The 19164-nt window shown below is 55.6% G+C and overlaps 1 protein-coding gene across 12 annotated transcripts in view; it reads left to right on the forward strand.

Moving 5' to 3' along the window:
- Positions 1 to 19164, forward strand: part of PTK2 (protein tyrosine kinase 2) — a 114717-nt gene that overhangs the window by 15841 nt on the left and 79712 nt on the right. The gene's annotated exons all lie outside the window — the stretch shown is intronic.

The raw sequence follows: 19164 nt of genomic DNA on the forward strand, positions 1-19164 counted from the left end.
AGTGAGGAACGGTTTCTGGGGCACTCCCATGAGGTGAAGGCTTCGGAGGTGACCCTCCTGTAAGGTCACTGCTGGGTCTTTAGGTCCTTCTTCTTCTTCTTTTTTTTTTTTTTTGACCATACTCAGCAATGCTCAGGGGTTCTGTGCTCAGGAATCACTCCTGGCAGGGTTTGGGGACTATGTGTGGTGGTCCTGGAGGTTGGACCCAGGTTGGACATATGCAAGACAAATGCCCTGCGTGCTGTAGCCCTGGCTCCTGGGTTCCATCTCATTGGGTCTTGGGCTGGTAGGGAGGGCCAGTACCTGCAGGGCTGCGCGGGGTGCCCGCCCTTGGCCCCTGCTTGGGAAAGGGAACAGGAGCCGTTTCCGTCTGCTTGGGGGACAGCGTCACTCCTGGGAGAGGCCTGCTCAGTGTGGTGGTGGTGTGTGCCAGTCCGCCTACAAATCCTTGTGTGGAGTCAGGAATGTGGGCGGCCTGGAGGGCCCGTGGTGGGTGTGGTTCCCAGGGCTGCCTCCCTAGAGGGCCTGGAGTGTTCGTGACACCAGTCAGTGGCACCTCCATGAAGGGCGAGGCAGGCAGGGCAGCCCCCTGTGGTTTGGGTCTCCTTTGGTACAGAGGAGCAGTTCCGAGGACAGGAGGCAGGTCTCCTGGTTCCCCGGGTGAGGGTCCTTTCCCTCCCCGTCGCTGCTGCTTGTACTGCCAGATCTGTCTCAGCGGCCTGCAACCCCCATCAGTGAGTGCCTGCCCCTCTGGGGGACTGAAGACACAGGGTCTTTGCACAGCTCAGGGAACAGCCTTTGCCCTGGGGTACTCCTGTCATGGGTACCAGTCTGGGTTCTGAAAGGCAGAGTTGGTGAGTGACGCCCCTGTCTACAGGGAGTATCAGTTGCATGGACGGACCACACAATTCACAGCGTATGGGGGTGAATTGGGGCCTGTAATAATCCAGGGGTGAGTTGGGACGGGCATGTGGGGGTGAACTGTGATGGGCATGTGGAGTGTGAGTCATGATAGGCACGGGGAGGGAGAGATGTGTTGGGGACACGGGTGAGCTGTGATGGGCATACAGAGGTGAGGTGTGCTGGGCATCTGGAGATGAAGTGTGGTGGGCACGTGAGGGTGAGCTGTGATGGACAGGCGGGGCGAGGCATGACAGGCAGTCAGGGGTGAGCACACTGTTTTGATGAAGACCCAGGATGGGAGTCTGGAAACAGCCCTCTGGAAGCTCCGTGTTACTGAGAGTGGAGTGTGACCGGTTCAGGTTGGTGGGACAGGACAGGAGGGTTGGAAGCTCGGCCTGCCTGAGGGTGGGCTCCGTCTGGAGCCTTGACCACAAAGGCTGCAGGGGGATAGGTGCGGGGCAGCAAGTGGACTTCTAGGTCTGTTCTTTCCTCATTCCCTGTTGCTCACGCCCTCCTCTCCACCTCTGCCCTGGTAGGCCCCTCCCCCCCCCCCCCCTCCCCGCATCTGTCCTGGTTGGAGTGGGTTGTATGAGGTGTGGTGGTTGGGGGCAGGAGGGGGGCGGATACATGCTGCTGCCCACATGGTGCCTGCAGCCTGGGGATGTGTCCTCCACCCTGTTGGAGCCTGGTGGTGCCTCGGAGCCTTATGAGAAGGGTGGGGTTTGAAAGCTGGGTAACGTCAGTGGGGTGGGGCTGGGAGGGTGGGGATGAGGGTCCTGGAATCAGGGTCTGCTTCCGCCAGGGTTTCAGATGGAGGCCGCAATCACGGTGCCTGTGCAGCTCCAACACAGGTGTGGGCACGGACAGTGGCTCCCTGAAACCCAAACTTTAACCACAGAAGTGACAGGTGGCCGGAGGTTAACTCCGGAGGTCTTCGATGTGGGCAAGAGGTCGAAGGGCTCCTGCAGGCTGCTGTTCTTGGGGAGACCTGCTTGGGGGAAGGGGGGTCAGATCTCCCTGAGTGTGTGGGTTTTCCTTTTTGGTTTTGTGCCACAACCAATGGTGCTCAGGGGTTACTCCTGGCTCTACACTCAGGAATCACTCCTGGCGGTACTCAGGGGGCCCTATGGGATGCCAGGGATCGAACCCAGGTTGGCTGTGTGCTAGGCAAATGACTTCCCTGCTGTGCTATTCCTCCAGTTCCCTGGTCTCCCCAGCTGATCTTACTGTGGCTGATGTCTGCTTTCTTGGCTTGGTTGGCGGTTTCAGGAGCCATCTGTGGCCACCTGAGTCAGGAGTGCCCTTTGCTGGTCAGATGGCAGAGCTGGGCCTGTCGGCGGCAGCTTCCTCCAGGGCAGGCACTGGGAGCTTCCTCGGCCATGCTGTCCTCCCCAGCGGGTGGCGAGCAGCCTCTGCAAGGGTGTGGTTGGGGCTGCTCTGCACTGTTGAAGAGAGGTGAGGGTCTGTCCAGAGAGTTGGCCGTGTCTGGGAGGCGCTGGCTGACCTGGCCCTGGGAATGCTGGGACCAGCTTAGTGGGCAGTGGAAAGCATGTGCAGGGCAGGCAGGGTTGCCCTGATGGGCAGCCTGAGAAGACCTGGTGGCTGTAGGGCAGTGGGAGACCCGTGTGCTCTGCAGGTGGAGAGTGAGCACGCGAGGGGGGGGTGTGGGGAGCTCATCGGGGCCCCAGCTCCGTAGCCATTGTCCCGAGATGCCCCTGGGGTGCAGCTGGGTTCCCCTGCCGGGGTGTTTGTGACTCCAGTGCCCAGGTGCTGTCAGTATCCCATGGTCCCGGCTCAGCAGGAAGCCAGTGCGCTGGCTCAGAGACCCTTTGGGCCCGCTCCCATGTAGCGCGCACCGGCTTCTGGGCCACCAGGAGGCTGCACCCACATCTACCCACAAGTGCTCAGTGCTGACTGGTTGATGCCTTGTACGAGACGTGGCTCTTAGAGTTCGGTCTGGAGTGGCCCAGTGGGTCCTCCTGCATGGACACAGCAGCTGTGATGACAAGTCCTGTGGCTCAGTCATCGCCTGATGTTGGTGAGCTTGGCCTCGCATGTGGTCAGTGGCCTGCTGTCGGTGCTCCTAGCCTCGCGTGCGGTCAGTGGCCTGCTGTCGGTGAGCCTGGCCTCGTGTGCGGTCATTGTCAGGAGGGTCACCTCTGGGCGGTGGACTCTGTCTCATTGTGACAAGCCAGCCAGGGCAGGAACTGGCTGCTAATTCCGTTCTGGAATCTGTCTGCTGGGGCTTCCTGGACCTAAGCATTCAGCTTCTGTCAGATGCTTCCTGGGTCAGATCTGACAGGTCTCTGCCCTGCTCACTGTCCAGTCTGCCACCCTCAGCTCTGGCCACTGCCCTCCCTGCTTGTCTGCCATTACCCTTGACCTTTCCTCCAGAGATGGGGTCATGCGCTGTCTCTCATCCTTGTCTTAAAATTTTTTTTTTTTTTGTGAACGAGAAATGAGGCCTGACGGCTCGGGACTTGCTCCTGGCTTTGTGCTCAGGAGTCTTCCTGGCAGGTTGTGGGGCCTTCTGTGCTGCCCTGTTCTCCGTGCCCAGCCTTTCTTTATCCCGACTCATTCTTCTGCTCAGAGGCCCATCTCTTGACTGTGTTTTCTGGCCACAACAGGCGGTGATGGGGATTAAACTCGGGGCTCTTGCATGCAGAGTCCGTGTTTCAGCCCTTTGAACTCTCTTCGGCCCCAGGTTCAGACTTGAAAAGTATGGTACATGCTTTTGATCCGGGCAGACACAGCCTACTGAACCCCCTCCCGTGGGACCACACTGCTTCGGCCAGATCTCTCCTCCCATGCACATCACTTTCTGGAATCTTCCTTTACCACTGCCCCGCCCTGAAGACTTCCGTTAGCCCAGGTCCTTTGGGTGCCTTGTCTGTTGCATTTTGTGTGTCTGCTTGTATTTTGGTGGGGGCCTTTGCCCAGTGCGCTCTCAGTGCGGGCCTTCGTTTCACAAAGGAGTGTATGAAGGCCTAGCTGACCTCTGACTGGGGGTCATGTCTGCGTGGGCCCCTGTTTTCTTCCATGAGCTCAGATGCCACTGTTACCTCTTGTCTTTGCCTGACTGTTCATTTTAATAACGGCCGCACCTGGCAGTGTGAACAACAGTGCCCCGGGGTGGAGCAGAGCCTCACCCTGTGACCCATGGCGTGTGGCCGGGAGCGGCTCTCAGAAGCGCCTCTGTTTCCCGCTTGCAGTGTTGGTTGCTGTTGTTTTTGGATGGTGGGAGAGGGTTCCTCCCTGTGCCGTGCCCACGGCTTGTTTCTCCTGGTCATGTTCATGCCCCGGCCCTGAGCCTCCGGCACACATTGCACCTGCCTGGCCCATTTCACCTCACAGTCCGTGCCCCCTTCCCTGTGCCGTGGCTGCTCCTCGTACTCTTAATGGTCACGGGCCTAGGAGTTGTGGCGCTCACACATGCGTGGGTGTCGTCCTGGGGCTTGAACTCAGCCTCACGCCTGCCAGGAAGACGCTCTCTCCTGCTCTCCCGCCCAAGTCCAATTTCTTATTCTACGTATAGAGCTTTTTTGTTTTCTTTTTGTTTTGGCGCCTCAGCCAGCACTGCTCAGGGCTCAGTCTGTGCTCTGTGCTCAGGGATCACTCCGGTAGGCTCAGGATGCCGGGGATTGAACCGGGGATGTAACCTGGGCCATTGCACGCAAGGCAAGTGGCTTCCCAGCTGTGCTGTTGCTCCCACCCTGTATGTAACGTTTATTACCCTGTGTCACAGGAAGGCTCCCTGGCCGAGAGCTCTGTCATAGGAAGGTTCTCTGGGCCGAAAGATCTGTCAGAGGAAGGTTCCCTGGGCTGAGGGCTCAGTCCTCAGGAGGGGTGGTCATTGTAAGAGGAGTGGGAAGGAGGTCCGGTGATCGGGGCGAATGGTGGGTGGTAAGAGCAGAGCAGGTGATGGGCCGGGAGCAGTGGTCAGGCAGTGGGGGTGCTGTGTCCCATAGGCGCAAGACCCGGTGCAAAGCTGCAAGGACTGAGTGGTAGGATGCTGCGGTATTGGGAGAGAGTGTGTAAACTTTTGTGTGTGTGTATATATGTGAGTGTGACTCTGAGAGTGAGTGTGTTGTGTGTGTGAGAATGTGTGTGTGTTTGTTTCTGTGTGTGAGAATGACACACTGTGTCATTCTGTGTGTGTGTATGTGAAAATGTGTGTCAGTGTGTGTGTGAGAATGTGTGAGAATGTTAGTGCATGAGTGTGTGTATGTGTGTGTGTGAGAATGTGTCTGTGAATGTGCGAATGTGTGTATGTGTGTGAGAATTTGTCAGTGTGGGAACGTGTGTGTTGTGAGAAAGTGTATTTGTATGAGGACATGTGTCAGGGTGTGAGTGTGAGTATGTGTGTGTGAGTGTATGTTTCTGTGTGTGAGAATGTATGTGAGTGTGTGTTTGAGTGTGAGTGTGAGGGGCAGATGGGGCTGGTGGAAGAGCCACCAGCTCTGAGCATCAAGAGGCTTGGCCTGAGAATTTTTGAGGGGATGGTCATAGCCAGGAGAGCGATGGCTGCACTCTGGGCTTTGTGAGCTTGCAGGCTCCCAGTAGAGAAAGAGGGGGAGTGGGCGGAGGGTACCCCAAAGCCTGGTCCCCTGTTCTTCCTCTCAGTATTCATAGAGGGGCTGTGAGAGGATGAGGGAGGAGGGACCTGTCCCACGTCACCAGCTCTCACTGAGGCTGCGGTCAGCAGAGGATCAGTAGCATGGTGACGTGGGAAGAAAGCAGGCGTGGGAGGGTGGTCTGCAGGGTTAGGGAGGTGTGGACCTGCATTGCCTGTGGCTACGCAGGAGGCGGGAGTCACCGTGGACTTCAGGCTGCTGTGGGCACTGGATGCCGGACACGTGCCCACCACGGAACAGCTGGAACGCCAACACACACTTGTGTTGGCCAGGCTCAGGCCCAGCTGCTCCTTCTCCCTGGCTGGTGCTCTGCTGCCCTCTCCTGGAGGGCCCGGGGAGCCGGCGCTGCCCTCCTGCTCTGGTCACTCCGCTGTATAACGTCATGCTTCTGTGACCCGTGTCAGGCGTCCCCTGGGTGTGAGCAGCTGCCCCTCCCTGTTCTTCTTGGCAGGGTCGCAGCACACTTGACCCGACTCCTGTGCCCAGCCAAGTGACTGTTCGTGTGACTGTCCGTGCTGGCTCTCCTCTCCTTCCTGGCAAACCTCGCTCCTGTTTTCTTGGGTTCGAGTCGTCGTTTCCCCGTTCCTCTCTGGAGCCTGCTGAGTCTGTGCTCCTGGAGCCTCATACTGCCTGTTCTCACTGTCAGGCCAGTGATTCCGTCTGGGCAGTCACTCTTGGGCATTGGGAGCAGTGGTGGGTCCGGCAGGCAGAAATTTGGACTGGGAGCAGCTTTTATTCCAGGAATCCTGTCCGGGTCGGGGACCGGGATCAGCTGTGGGCAATGGGTGGTGTATGTGTGATGGGGAGTCCAGGAGAGAAGCATGGTGACTCCGGCTTTGGGGGTTGAGACACCTGTCCCGTGCGCCATGCTGGACCGTGTGCTCCCTCCATCAGCATGTGTCCCCATTGGTATGGGACAGTAGGGGCCACTGTGCTGCTGGGCATCAGCCAGAACTCGGGAGCTCTCAAGCCCCCACCTTGCCGTGCTCACTTGGGGCTTTATGAGGGGTTTGTGAGGGGCCTGTGTGTACCCGCTGAGGTTAGCGGGGCTGTGGTGAGTGGAGTGTGGGGATGACCAGGGAACAGTTGAGAGCCCTCTACTCATGGTAAGTTTTTGTTTGTTTGCTGTTTTGGTTTTGGGGCACTCCTGATGGGGCTCCGAGGTTGGAGCCCAGGCTGGTCGTGTGCAGGGCATCTGCCTTCTGCCCTTAGTTATCTCTGCGGCCCCCTTTACTTAGTGTTTCTCTTTGATATGTAATTAGTGCAAATCAAAAACACTTGGAAAATGGTCTCAGGATTCTTCCCACATTGTCGAAGCTCTCATTCTTAAGAAAATAATTTTGCCAACATCTGAAGTGAATCTGCAGTGCTTTCGGAGCTTGAGAGATCACAGGCCATGAAGCATTTTCCTCGAAAGCGGCTGCCACCACCTTGACCCTGGTTGGAATCTCCAGCACCATCTGTGGTCCCCTGGGCCCTGCCAGGGTCACTCTTGAGCACAGAGTGGAGAGTAGCTCCTGAGCACCATATGGTCCAAGGACCAAACCCCCTCCCCCCCCAAAAAAAAATAATCCAAAGACAAAAGACAAAAAATGCTCTCTCCGATAGCCCTGCACCTTCAGTCATGCTGTTGTCTTCGGCGGACAGTGCTGCAGTCAGCGACACTGGATGTGCGCGACCCTGTCGCCTGGCTCTGTCTTGTGGCCGCTGCACTGCACGGGTCGTGTTGCCCTGTGTGGTTCGGTTTGTCTTGAGTAAGGGTCTTCCCAGAACTCGTGCTGGCTTGTTGTGGCCCTGCTGTACGTTTCCTTTTGTGCCGTCATGGGGAACCCAGCACCTCACATGCCAGTGAACACTGAGCTGAGGCCCTGTGAGAAGCGAAAGGTCCCGAAAGGTCACAGCGTGCCTTGCTGCCCATCTGTAGAGGTGTGGTGTAGAATAGAAAGAGTGTTTGATTCTGCTTCGTCACCATGAATTTTAGTCTTAAATACCTGTATTAATTTGTGAAATTGAAATTGTATCAGTCAGAATAACTTACTAGAAAGTGGCCTCTCATGGAACAAGGCGCCATGGACATGTATAGATCTTAGCTGCTGGTGGGAACTGCAAACGTGGTGGCATTTGGGGACTGCATCTGTTTGGGCATGTCCTGTGGTCCTCAGGCAGCCACGTGAGGTGCTGGGAGGGTCCCAGCCATTGTCACATGCTGGGCAAGCACCTGCACGTTTGTGCAGTCTCTGTCCCAGTCCGTGCATACCACAGGTCAAGGCAGACCTGAGTGAGGGACTGAAGGACACTAGTAACCCCTGTGACCTCGTGTAATCCCGTGACCCCATGAGCACTGGGCACTTAGCCTGTGAAGATCTGGCTCTTGTCTGCTGGGGTCGTGTGCAGGCCTCCCACCCGAGTGGATGCTGGATCCTGGCTCAAGGGTGGGCTGGCCAAGCATCGTCCTGGCTACTGCGAGGTACCTGTGGCACACAGTGGCTGGAGTACTTGGGTCGAGTGTGCGCTTAGTTTCATTGTCATAATTTCTGTTCTATTTCCTTGAAAGAAAAATTTTGAATTGGTGAACTCACAAATGGACTTTAAACATCGATAGGGACAGTGTCTGGCTCCAGGCCGAGCCCTCTGGTCCAAAGGGCAGGATGTTTGTCAGGCAGCATACGGTGTGTGGCCTGGGAGCAGGGCTGCTCGGATTCCCGCCACTGCTTCTCCGTGCTGCGTCCGGAGACGAGTGAGGGTGCATGCTGGCACAGTGGCGCCTTCAGAACTTGCCCAGAGAGCAGCGCCGAGTGGGCCTTCCTGTGCTGGCGGACTCGGAGCTGGGCCTGGTGGACTCAGGGATGGAGCCTGCCGTCCACTCCCCATGTCAGGCTCGGTGTCGGCAGACGAGGCTCTTTCCTCCGTTCCTGTGTGTCCTGCTGTGGCAGTTGCTCAGAGAGGCGGTGTGTCTGCTCCCTCCCAGCAACCGAGACTTGCTGGGCATGAGGGGAGAGAGCGGGCATGAGGGGCATGAGGGGAGAAAGCGTGTCATTTCCCCCAGCGGGTGGGTGCCCAGCCATGGAGAAAGGGGAGAGTCAGCAGTGAGGGCAGCGGGTGCCCGAGAGGCGTCCCTAAAGAGCAGTGCGTGTTCCGAAACGTTTGGGGCTGTGCCGTTGCTTTTGGCTTTTTTCTTTCTCTTGTTAGATAAATTCACATTTCTGTTGTTTAAAGTTCATAGTTGATTTTTGTAGAAATCTTGTAAGTAATACAACAGACAATTCTGCATGCTCATATTCTAAGTGTCGTGAGGGAGATGCACGAAGCACCTGTGACTGGTGTCCGTGTGTCTGCTCTCAGGGTCACTCCTGGAGGTGCTTGGAACCATGTGGCGCCTGGGGTTGACTGGGGCCCACACTGCCACAGCCGCACGTGGTTCTATTTCCACTTCCAGTGCCATTGGAGAAGAAAGTAAGCACACACTTGGGACTGGGCGACGTGTGTGTCATGGCGCCTGACTCGGTCGTGGCTGTTCTCAGCAAGTCAGGTGTGGGATGAGCCTGCGGCTGGAGTTCTGACTTCTGGGGAGTGAGTCTGATGATGGTTCCAGAAAAGAGAACTTAAAAATACATGTAGTTTCTTCCCCCCTCTCACCACACTTTACTGGAAGTAAAATAGTTCTATATTTTTCAGTGTGCAGGTTAAGTTTGGTCTCCATGTTCATCGTGGTTCCTGTGTTGGAAGAGAGCCTTTGGAGTGTTGTTCATTGTTGCTATTTATTTTGTTTCCCACATTTGTTTCCTGTTCTTGAATGAGCACGCTCCTTAGCTGCAGAGCTGCCTGGAAGACCAGCCCAGAGATAGTGGACACAGTGATGCTTGACTCAGCAGAAGACACTTTTCCCTGAAGGAGGATTTTCCTAGGAATTTTTTGGGCCACACCAGTGCTCAGGGCTGACTCATGGCTGTGTGCTCGGGGTCAGTCCTTTTGGGACGCGGACTGTCTGGGATCCGGGGATTGCACCTGGGTGGCAGGCGCCTAACCCCACTCTGCGCTGTCTGGGCCCCTTCTTCAGAATTACTGTTAGCAGTGTTGGCCGCACCTGGCAGTGTTCAGGGATCCCTCCTGGTGGGGCTTCAGGGAACAGATGCCCGCCCACCTGAAGCATTACCTGCCTGCCCCCTTGCAGGGACTTGTGAGTGTGCTATGCTGATGCCCGCCCACCCAGCTATTCTTGGGCTGCGCGTCAGGAGATGTGGGGTCGCTGGCTCATCCTGCGAAGGGGGGCAGACCTTCTCTCCTTCCCGACCAGGCGGAGCGGGGCTGGGGTTGGGCCCTGTGTCCCTTGGTGCCTGCTGGGCATCACCTCCACCTGCCTGCAGGCCTGTGGCACAGCACGCAGTTCCCGGCTGTTGTGAGCACTGATTGGAGAGTTGCTGCAGGTGTCTGAGACCCCAGCGATTGGTGCTGCGGCCTCAGGCGTCCAGCCCTGCGATGGCTCCTTCTTTCAGCCACTGCTGCTTTCTATTGCTTTTCAAAGCTGTGGCATCTGTGTAGGCGTGAGGTCGGCCCTAAAGTACCGTGATGGTCAGGGAAGACTCTGCTTTCTGGGTAAGGTGGCCAGGCTTGGGGGGCAGTTCAGCCCCTGGGCACCTGGAGGAGGGGGCTGGGGGCTGCCAGAATGGGGGATGTCTCAGGAAGGTCATGAGAAACTCACACTGACTGGCAGGGTGCCTTATTCCCTCCTTCTCATGGCCCCGGTTCCTGCCCCCTGGGCCGGCCTTGGCAGGTACTGGTCAGACTATGGCAATACGGACTTACTCATGAAAATGTTCCCGGGGCTGAGAGGGCATGGGCTGCATGTGTATCAGTGCCAGAGTGGGCCTAAGGAACTGCGTCATGGTCACCTGGTTTTTGGTGAGTCCAGGAAGGCCCTTCCCTGTGCAACCCCCAAGACAGATTCTAGGGGCGTCTTTCTGACCTTCCTGATGGTGAACTTCCGACCCCTGGTGCCAAGCTCAGCAGATGCTCTGATCAGAGGGGGCTGCTGTGGCTCCGTATTCTTTCCCTGGCACCAGGCTCAGCCCTTTCAGAGTTGTCTTTACCCTGATTTCCCTATGTTACTATTGCCTCCATGATAACGTACTCCCCTGGTACCAGGCTTCTCTTTGACCTAAACACAGGCAGGCAGTGGCCAGCAAGAGGATGGGCACATGTCTGCTGGGGTGGTGGCTGTCCATGGGGTCTCTTTCCTTCCTCTGTCCTTGGTGCCACCCTGTGATCTCGCACCTTTGGAGGCCCAGGGATCTGTTCACTGCCCGCCTGCCAAGATGCCAGCACTGGGCTTGTCTGCCTTGGGGGCTGCATCGGTGGCTGCAAGTGTGTCCAGGCCCAGTGGCAGTCTGGGGGAGGACTGAGGGATGGCCACCTGTTCTGGGACCCACATGCACTCCAGTGCTGGCTGGAACAGGCGGGACACTCACACCATGGGGCTCTCCGCATCCCGAGGTTGGTGTATAGTCTCTCTGCCACACAGCACAGATACCACACAGTGTACATACCACACAGTGTAGATGCCGCAGTGTAGACATAACACGGTGTAGATGCCACATGGTCTAGGCACCACGTGGTATAGATATTACACAGTGTACATACCACACAGTGTACATACCGCATGGTGTAGACAACCACACGTTGTGGCTCCTACGTGGCTTAGGTGTAGTCTCCTCTGACAGATGGGCTGTGGGCTTCTTCTTGCCTGGGGAGTCTGTCCACAGACAGAACCAGGCTCCGTGGCATGTCACTGGCATCCCAGTGCCTGCCTCAGTATCCTCAGTTCTCCCAGAACAGCCTTGTTGACGCCGGGGAGGAGTTGTCTGGTCTCTGCTCCCCATACCTGTTTTCTAGGTAGTTTTACAAGTTCGGCAGCTTTCCATGTGGTAGCCAGGAAAGTGGTTGCCTGGTGGGTCTCCTGTGGATGTCATTTTCACAGACCTGTTTTTTTGTTGGTCATCCCCCTCCTCCACTGGCCGTGAGATTAGTTTTTCATCAGAGTGATGATTTTGGCTCCAAGGTCGGAGCAGGGGTTGGAGAGCAGGGCAGGTCTGCGGAGGAGCCGGCTGGGCCCTGATGTGGGTCAGGCTGGACTAGCTGCTGCTCTGTGTTCTCACTGAGGCTGCCGTGAATGGAACCCCAGGGTGACATTAGCATATTAATAAGGTGCTGGGTGCCGGCCCCTTTCTCCGCCTCTGGCCCGCCCTCTCGGGAGTGACTCGAGGAACACAGACCCTGGTCACTCACGGCCTCTTTTCCTGCCTGCCGCACCTTCTGGCCTGGATCCGGCGCTGGGAGGAGGCTGAGCAGGCCCTGTATTGCGCCCCGGGGGAAGCTGGGGCGCTTGGAAACGCAGCTGGACAGGGGGCAGGCAGGCAGGCCCAGAGCTGCGCTGGGCCAAGCCGACTCGATGAGGGGCGAGAGACCACGGATCCCGCAGGCGCCCCATGGAGAGGAGCAGATGCAGCCCGTTCCCCGTGTGCTGGGCCAGAGGTACAGAGTACTCCCCGGTCAGGGCGCCACGGAGGCGGAGCCGAGGTCTGGGGAGTCCTTTCACTAGATCGCCAGTGACGTAGTGTGGCACTGTTCATGAGCCGGCAGTGTTTTGGCCTCTCTCCTGTCTGTTTCATGATGTGCTGTGTTGTGCTTCGCACTGTAATCAGGGCGTTTATTTTCATTTCATTTTTATTTTATGTTTTGGCCCTTGGGCCACACCCAGCTGTGCTTGGGGAACCCCCTGTCGTACCAGGGATTGAACCCTGCTTCGCTGTATGCAGGCAGTTGCTTCCACTGGCCTGTGTCCGTGAAATTTTTAAGGAATAAAGAGATGATTTAAGCTTAAGTTGGATTAGGAAAACAAGTCAGCCTGGTGTTCTTGCTTTGAGGTTGGCGTTCTTGGTCTGTGGAGATTGTTTGCTAACCCTGAAGGCCCCTTACTGAGAGGTGCATACTCGGTTCTGCCACACTGGCAGCCCTTGGCTTTGTTGTTAGGCTTTTTTTTTCTTTCTATAATAAAAATAGAAATATAAAATTTCACTTATTTTTTTTTGGGTCACACCCGGCAATGCACAGGGGTTACTCCTGGCTGTGTTCAGGGGACCACATGGGATGCTGGGAATCGAACCCGGGTCGGCCGCATGCAAGGCAGACGTCCTACCCGCTGTGCTATCTCTTCAGTTCCCAAACTTTCACTTTTTTATTGTGACCACTAAGACAGTGTCTGGCCTGGAAGCGAGAGTGCTGTATAATTCTTGTGTGAATGAGATGGAAGTAAGTTTTGCTGGGAGGATGACTGGGAGACGGGAGTATAGTGTGTGCACATGGAGCCCCAGATTTAGGCCCAACCCCGACGCCACAGTGTCCCCCATCCCGCACACCGCCGGTGAGAGAGAGAGAGAAAGAGAGAGAGTATACACGCTCTTGCCATTCTCACGCCTGCACCAGGAGTAGCTTCCAGCACCTCCAGATGTCACCCCCAAACGAAAACAAACAGGAAGCCGAGACTTGAGCCACGTGACCTAGGGACCAGGTCTTTAGTCTTGGCTTCCTGCCACGCTGATCCCTGCAGAAGGGGGGTTTCAAGGAGCAGCCCCTGGCAGCCTCAGACCCTCTGGGTTTGGCTGCGGGGGACAGAGCTCAGGCCGAACTTTCCCTGGCGCCAGTGGCGCCCAGACTTGTGAGGAGCCTGGGAACAAAGCATCTGACACTTTGTTTCCAGTGTGGTCAGGGGACTGTGACTCGGCTTCAGGCTTCCTTTGTCTGGTGTAAAGGAACTTTGTGACCAGGCAGAGAGGGAAAGTCACCGATTAATCTGGATCCCAGAATCCAGCAGCCTGGCATTTTGGGTTTTAAGTTGGAGTGTGTGTGTGTGTGTGTGTGTGCACCCCGGGGTATTCGGGGCTCTTTCGTGGTTCTGTACTCCGGGATCACTGCTGGTAAAACTCGAGGATCGTGTGGGGTGCCTGTGATTGATCCCAGTCGGCCACATGCAAGGCCAGCACCCTGCCCACCCTGAGCCTGGAGCTCCATCATTAGTGGTCTCTTAGAGATCACCAGCGAGTCAGTAAAAAACAACAACCAAGAGGATTTGAAGTAACCTTTGAATTGGAATTTTGGGAGGAAAGCAAGATGGGAGTGGTTTTGTGCCTTGGTGATCCATGCGATTTTGTTCCATTTGCCAACAGCATCTGAAAGGTGCATTGACAGAGGTGGGGTGGGGAGCCTCCCAGGATAGGGCACCCTGTTTGTTCCCGAGCTTCGGGTGTCTGTTCTACTGTGGTGAGGGGGCTGGTGTGCAGGAGTGGTGGAATTGGTTATTTTCAAGTGTAGAAGTAACTATTTTTAGATGAAGGCAAAGTGAAAAGCTCAGATCTGCAGAACACACCAATCTGTGTTTGCAGCGAGACATTCTAAACCTCGCTTGATTTTATCAGCCTCGTGCCCTCCCACCCCGGCCCACTTTCAGACAGAATGGGAGCCAGGGGCTGGGCTGTGCTGCACCAGCCGCTCCCCTCCTTTCGGTTCTGGGAGTCAGGGAGGGGGACGGGGCTCAGATGGTGTGGGGGCTTCGTCCCTCATGGTGTCTACGCCAACCCTCCCAGCAGCATGGCCAGTGGCCAGCTTGTCTCCAGGGGCCTCAGACGCCAGTGCTGGGCTGCAGAGGAGACCAGGCGCCTGCAGGCTCAGCCTCGGCGCCTCTTCTCACTGCTGGACCCCACCACGCTCTGGCTGGCCCAACGGGGTGTGACCCCCATGGCCCCTTCCTGCTCCTCTGTTCTGGGTCCCTCTGTTTTTCTCAGCTGGAGCCACTTCCTGGCTGGTGTCACACTGTGACTCTTCCCTGGGACTGTCCTGATTCTTCCGTGTCCTTAATTTGAGGCGGGGGTGTATGGGGAGGGGGGTGTTTTCCAGCAGCTCTCATGCTCAGGAGGCCATGTGGTGCTGGGGCTCACACCTAGGTCCTGTGCGCCCCAGCCCCAACGTCACTTGAACTATAAATCCACCTTCTGTCTGAAAACTCCCTGGAGACTACTGCTGCATGGATAGAATGTCAGCAGGGCCCTGAGTCCCCCAGCTGCTCCCCAGCTCCTTCCCCCCTGTAACTCCTCCAGGCTCCTCCCCCAGCACCCCAGCTCCCTCTCCCCTCCAGGCTCCTCCCCAGCACCCCAGCTCCCTCCCCCCCTTCAGGCTCCTCCCCCAGCACACCAGCTCCCTCCCCCCTGTGACCTCTCCAGTCTCCTCCCCCAACATCCCAGCTGCCCTTCCACCTGTAACCCTTCTGTGCCAGGTCCTTCAGCTTCTGTTCAGCTTGCAGGGTCAAGCACCTCTCCTCCCCGCCTTCTTTGTGACCCTGCTCTAGCCTTCTCTCTGTGGTGAATCTCAGGACCCAATTGCTGCTTTGCTGTTGCATCTTTTGGCTCGGTCAGGGACTGCACAGTGGTATTTCTGGTTCTACCATGGGTGCCGCTGTCCTCTCCGCCGCTGGAGTCCCACCATGCCTGGTGATGGCTTCCTGGCAGGCCTGTGAGCTGCTGTGGCGAGTCCCCTGGCAGCAGATGGCTTTGCTCCTGTGCCCTGCCCGGCCCTCCTTGGGAGTTGCTGACCCCATGAGCACACGCCCCACGCTGTTGTGCTGAGAGTCTGTGGCTGTCCACCCCACAGGGCTGGCCACCTGCTGCTGGGGACGGCCAAATCAGGAAGTGCAGCCCTGCTCCTGCAGGTGGTGGACATCTGGGGTCTCTGTACTGCTCCCCCAGGCTGTCTTGTCTCCCTGCAGCACGGGGGAATGAGGGGCAGTACCTCCTGTACCCCCACCCCACTTTTCTTTCGGGAACTTGGCGTTGGGTGTCTACTTTGCTGGAGGGGCCCTTCTTGGGCTCGTGCATTGATGTCTCAGGCTTCCTGGCCTCTCATCCCCACACTGGCCGGCTCTCTTCTCACTGCTGTCTCCCTCTCCTGCTCCCTTCCAGGGTCCCAGAGCTGCTGCCACCATGGCAGATCAGAGGGCCTGTGCTGATAGAAATACAGGCCTCGGGCTGTGCTTGGGGCCTGGGCCTCTTGCAGCCATGGTGCTGTGGGAAGCCTTGAGGCTTATGGGACCCTGCAGGGCCGTATCTGCTCCTCAGTAGGGATGGGACCAGAGTTCCGTGCAGTCTTTTCCAGGCTGTCTTCTTGGCTGTCTTCTTGAGTTCATAGTTCTAGAATCGCTGATCACGAACCTTTGATACAAGACCCTGGAGAGAGAATACAGAGGATAAGGTGCTTCCCTTGACACAGCCAACCTGTGTTTCATCCCTGACATCACATAGGGTCCCCTGAGCCCTGCAGGAGTAATCTCCGAACACCCCCAGGTGTGGCCCAAAAGGACAACACACACACACACACACACACACACACACACACACACACACACACTCCTTTGATTTCAGACTCAGTTTGCTGGAACTGTAAATTTTGTCTTTTTCTGATTTATTAACTGTCAGTTTTCAGATAAAGAGAAGATCTAGCTTTAGAACAGTCCCCACAACCTATTTTGTCTCTGCATTCAAGTGATGTTCGTGTCTTGCTCTCATGACATACAGCTCACTTGTTTCTGATTTGTGCTCCGCTGGCATCTCCAGGGTGACAGTCTTTATGGACGCAGGTGCCACTCCTGCTTCAGCACCTGTGGGGATGTCCTTGGCATGGGGGCTGGTGCCCAGAGGCCGACTCAGTCTCTGCCTGCTGGGGCCTTCGCCACACACTCATCGGCGTTTGGTGTTTCTCCTGAGTCAGATGTCAGGACTCCGCACAGGCTTGGTGCTGGAAGGATGCCTTTGGTGTTACTTTTTTCATCGAGTGATGAGACAATCAAAGCTTTGCACATTTTCGTGGTTCCTGTGGTTTTGGCTTATTTTCTGTGTTCTTGTTCTCTGAGATGTTGGTGGGAATGGGGTGTCAGCTATTGATGGTATTGAGTGAATTTTACAGACTGTGGATGGGAGTCTGGCCAGCTGCAGCGGTTTCTGGAGCTGATTTAAGTTGTTTTGGTTCTGTTGTGATGAGACTGTGTTAAATGCGTAGAGCCGTGTGGACGAGCTGTTGTGAGGACAGTGCTGAGGCTGCTGTGGGTCTGTCCCGCTCTCCGGCACAGTGTGCTCATCTGGGGTGTGTGTATGTGTGTGAGTGGGTGTGTGTGAGTGTAAGTGTGAGAGGATGCCAGTGGGAGTGTGTGTTAGTGGGTGTGGGTGTGTGGGAGGGCGGATGCTTGGGACTCTTAACCCCGGTCTCATGCATTCATGCTGCTGAGCTGCATCCCTTGTCTGTCTTTTATTTCTGTTGAACTTTACAGTTCATGGCAGAGTGTGGAGAAACACATGGACTTGTTAGCCTGTACTGCAGTCTTATTACCCACGTATTTGTTGTTTCTGCTGTTTCATTTGAGCAAGCAGGGCGTCCTGTAAATCTGTGATCGTGTAATCTACAAGTAGAATCTCCTTTCCGCTCTATGATTTTTCATGCTTTTCTCTTTTTGTCATGCCTTTGTGCATCCATGGAGGCCCTTAATTCTTGAATGTGTAGGGCAAAGTCTGTGAAATAAGATTTGCCCGAGTTTCGTCTCTGTTGGTATGCTCTCTCTCATTCTGAGGCCTTACTTTGAATTTCTGCTTTTCTTGGAGGATTTTCTTTTCATTTTTGGGCCACACCCCACTGTGCTTGGTCTTACTCCTGGCTCTGTGCTCAGGGTCACGCTTGGCAGTTCTCTGGGGACCCTGTATGCTGCCAGGAAGCAGATTTGAGTCGGCTGTGCACAAGGCAGGTGCATCAACCTCTGTACTGTTTCTCCCGCCCTAGGTTTTTCATTTTATGCTGAAAGCACGTATATCTTTCGTTAGACTTTTTTTCTTTTTTTGATGGGGTGGTATACTCGATGGTGTTCAGGACTTAACTCCTGGCTCTGCACTCAGGAATCCCTCTTGGAAGTGCCTGGGCAACCATATGGAATGCTGGGAATCAAGTTCAGGTCAGACACGTGCAAGGCAAGCGCCGTAATGCAGTCCTCTCTCTGGTTCCTGCTAAGCTCTTTTTCTATGGATTTTACCATAAGTTTTTGTTTTGAAATGTGAGGAATTACCTTTTGGCTGTGAAGCTGGCCCTTGGTTCCTGAGATAATTCCCACCTGATTGGGATGTGTTTCTGCCTTCCTCTGTTCCTTAAGTATTTTCTTAAGGAGATCTGTGTCTGTATTCATGTGGGAATGCCAGTCTGCATTTTCTTTTCTTGTGGGCTTTTTTGGTCAGGATTTCACATTTGTCAGCTACTGCTGTTAAAAACAAACAAAAAAACCCCCAAGACTTTCTTTGTGTTTCTATTAAAATGACAAATTTAGATAAGATTTTAAAAAACACCAGTTTGGGGGTTAGAGCGATAGGTCAGTTTGGGAGGGTGTTTGCCTTGCTTGTGACTGACCTGGATTTGATCCCCAGCATCCCATATGGTTCCCCGAGCACCACCAGGAGTAATTTCTGAGTGCAGAGCAAGGAGCAGCCCCCGAGCATCATCGGGTGTGACCCAACCCCCACCCCCCCAAAAATAAAATCCAACCAGAACAACACACCAGTTTGTAGTGAGAATGATGGTGGGTCAGTGCTCAGGAGCATTGAGGGACATGCTCAGGCCTTTGGTCCAGGACTAGCGGGGGACACAGCTGGGAAAAGTCATCAGCTGGTTCGCCTGAGATCTGTTCACTCTACACAAAACGTTGTACTCTACGCTCAACGCTCAACGTGCACAGTTGAAACAGATCCAGCTTCCTGTTGCATTTCTAGAAACAAGGCATTGTTCTGTTTTTGGAAAAGGAGCCTTAAGTACACATCAGACATCCAAAGCCAGTGACTAGCCCAGAGAGAAAACCTGAAGTGTGTGTGGTTTAAGGTGTTGTTTCTTCACCACCTGACAGCAGAGACAGTAGTGGGAGAAGAGCTTGTGTGACAGAGTCATCAGGCTTCAAAGTTGGGGCTGCTGGAAAATGGGAGGAAGACTTGGCGGTGGTGTGCGGCTGTGGATGGAGAGACCCGGGGCAGGGTGGGTCCCTGGGTGCTGCAGATGGAGAGGCCTGGGGTGGGGCAGTGGGGGGATGGGAGGTGCTCAGGGCCTGACCTGCTCATCCTAGATGCCTCTGGGAGGCAGTTTGAAAAGTAGCTTTGTTGGCATTCTTGCTGCTGAGAGTAATGTCTGTGTGTGGTACTTAAGAGCTTAGGGTTTTCATGCAAGAAATTAATTTGCTGACACTTTGCTCTCAAACTCTAGGGGATTCTTGCATGCTAAAAGTTGTACTTGTATGTTTAGATTCTTTCCACAAAAGCTTTTGTCTGAAATGATCTTTGTGTTTGGAGATTTTGGGGGTGGGTGTGTGCAGGCAGGCTATGCTCAGGGCTGACTCCTGACCCTACTCTGTGCCCACACAGGGACAGGGAATCAGGCCATCTTGCGTTCTCCCCGGTGCCCAGTCCCTGTTCGTAGAGAGCCTAGTCTGGCAGGAAAGTGGACCAGCCACTGGAACGACTGTTTCTGACACTGCCCCAAGTCCCCAGGCACAGGCTTTTGAGAGACA

Source organism: Sorex fumeus, unplaced genomic scaffold (assembly GCF_029834395.1).
Source record: "Sorex fumeus unplaced genomic scaffold, SorFum_2.1 ptg000011l, whole genome shotgun sequence".
Classification (NCBI taxonomy): Eukaryota; Metazoa; Chordata; class Mammalia; order Eulipotyphla; family Soricidae; genus Sorex; species Sorex fumeus.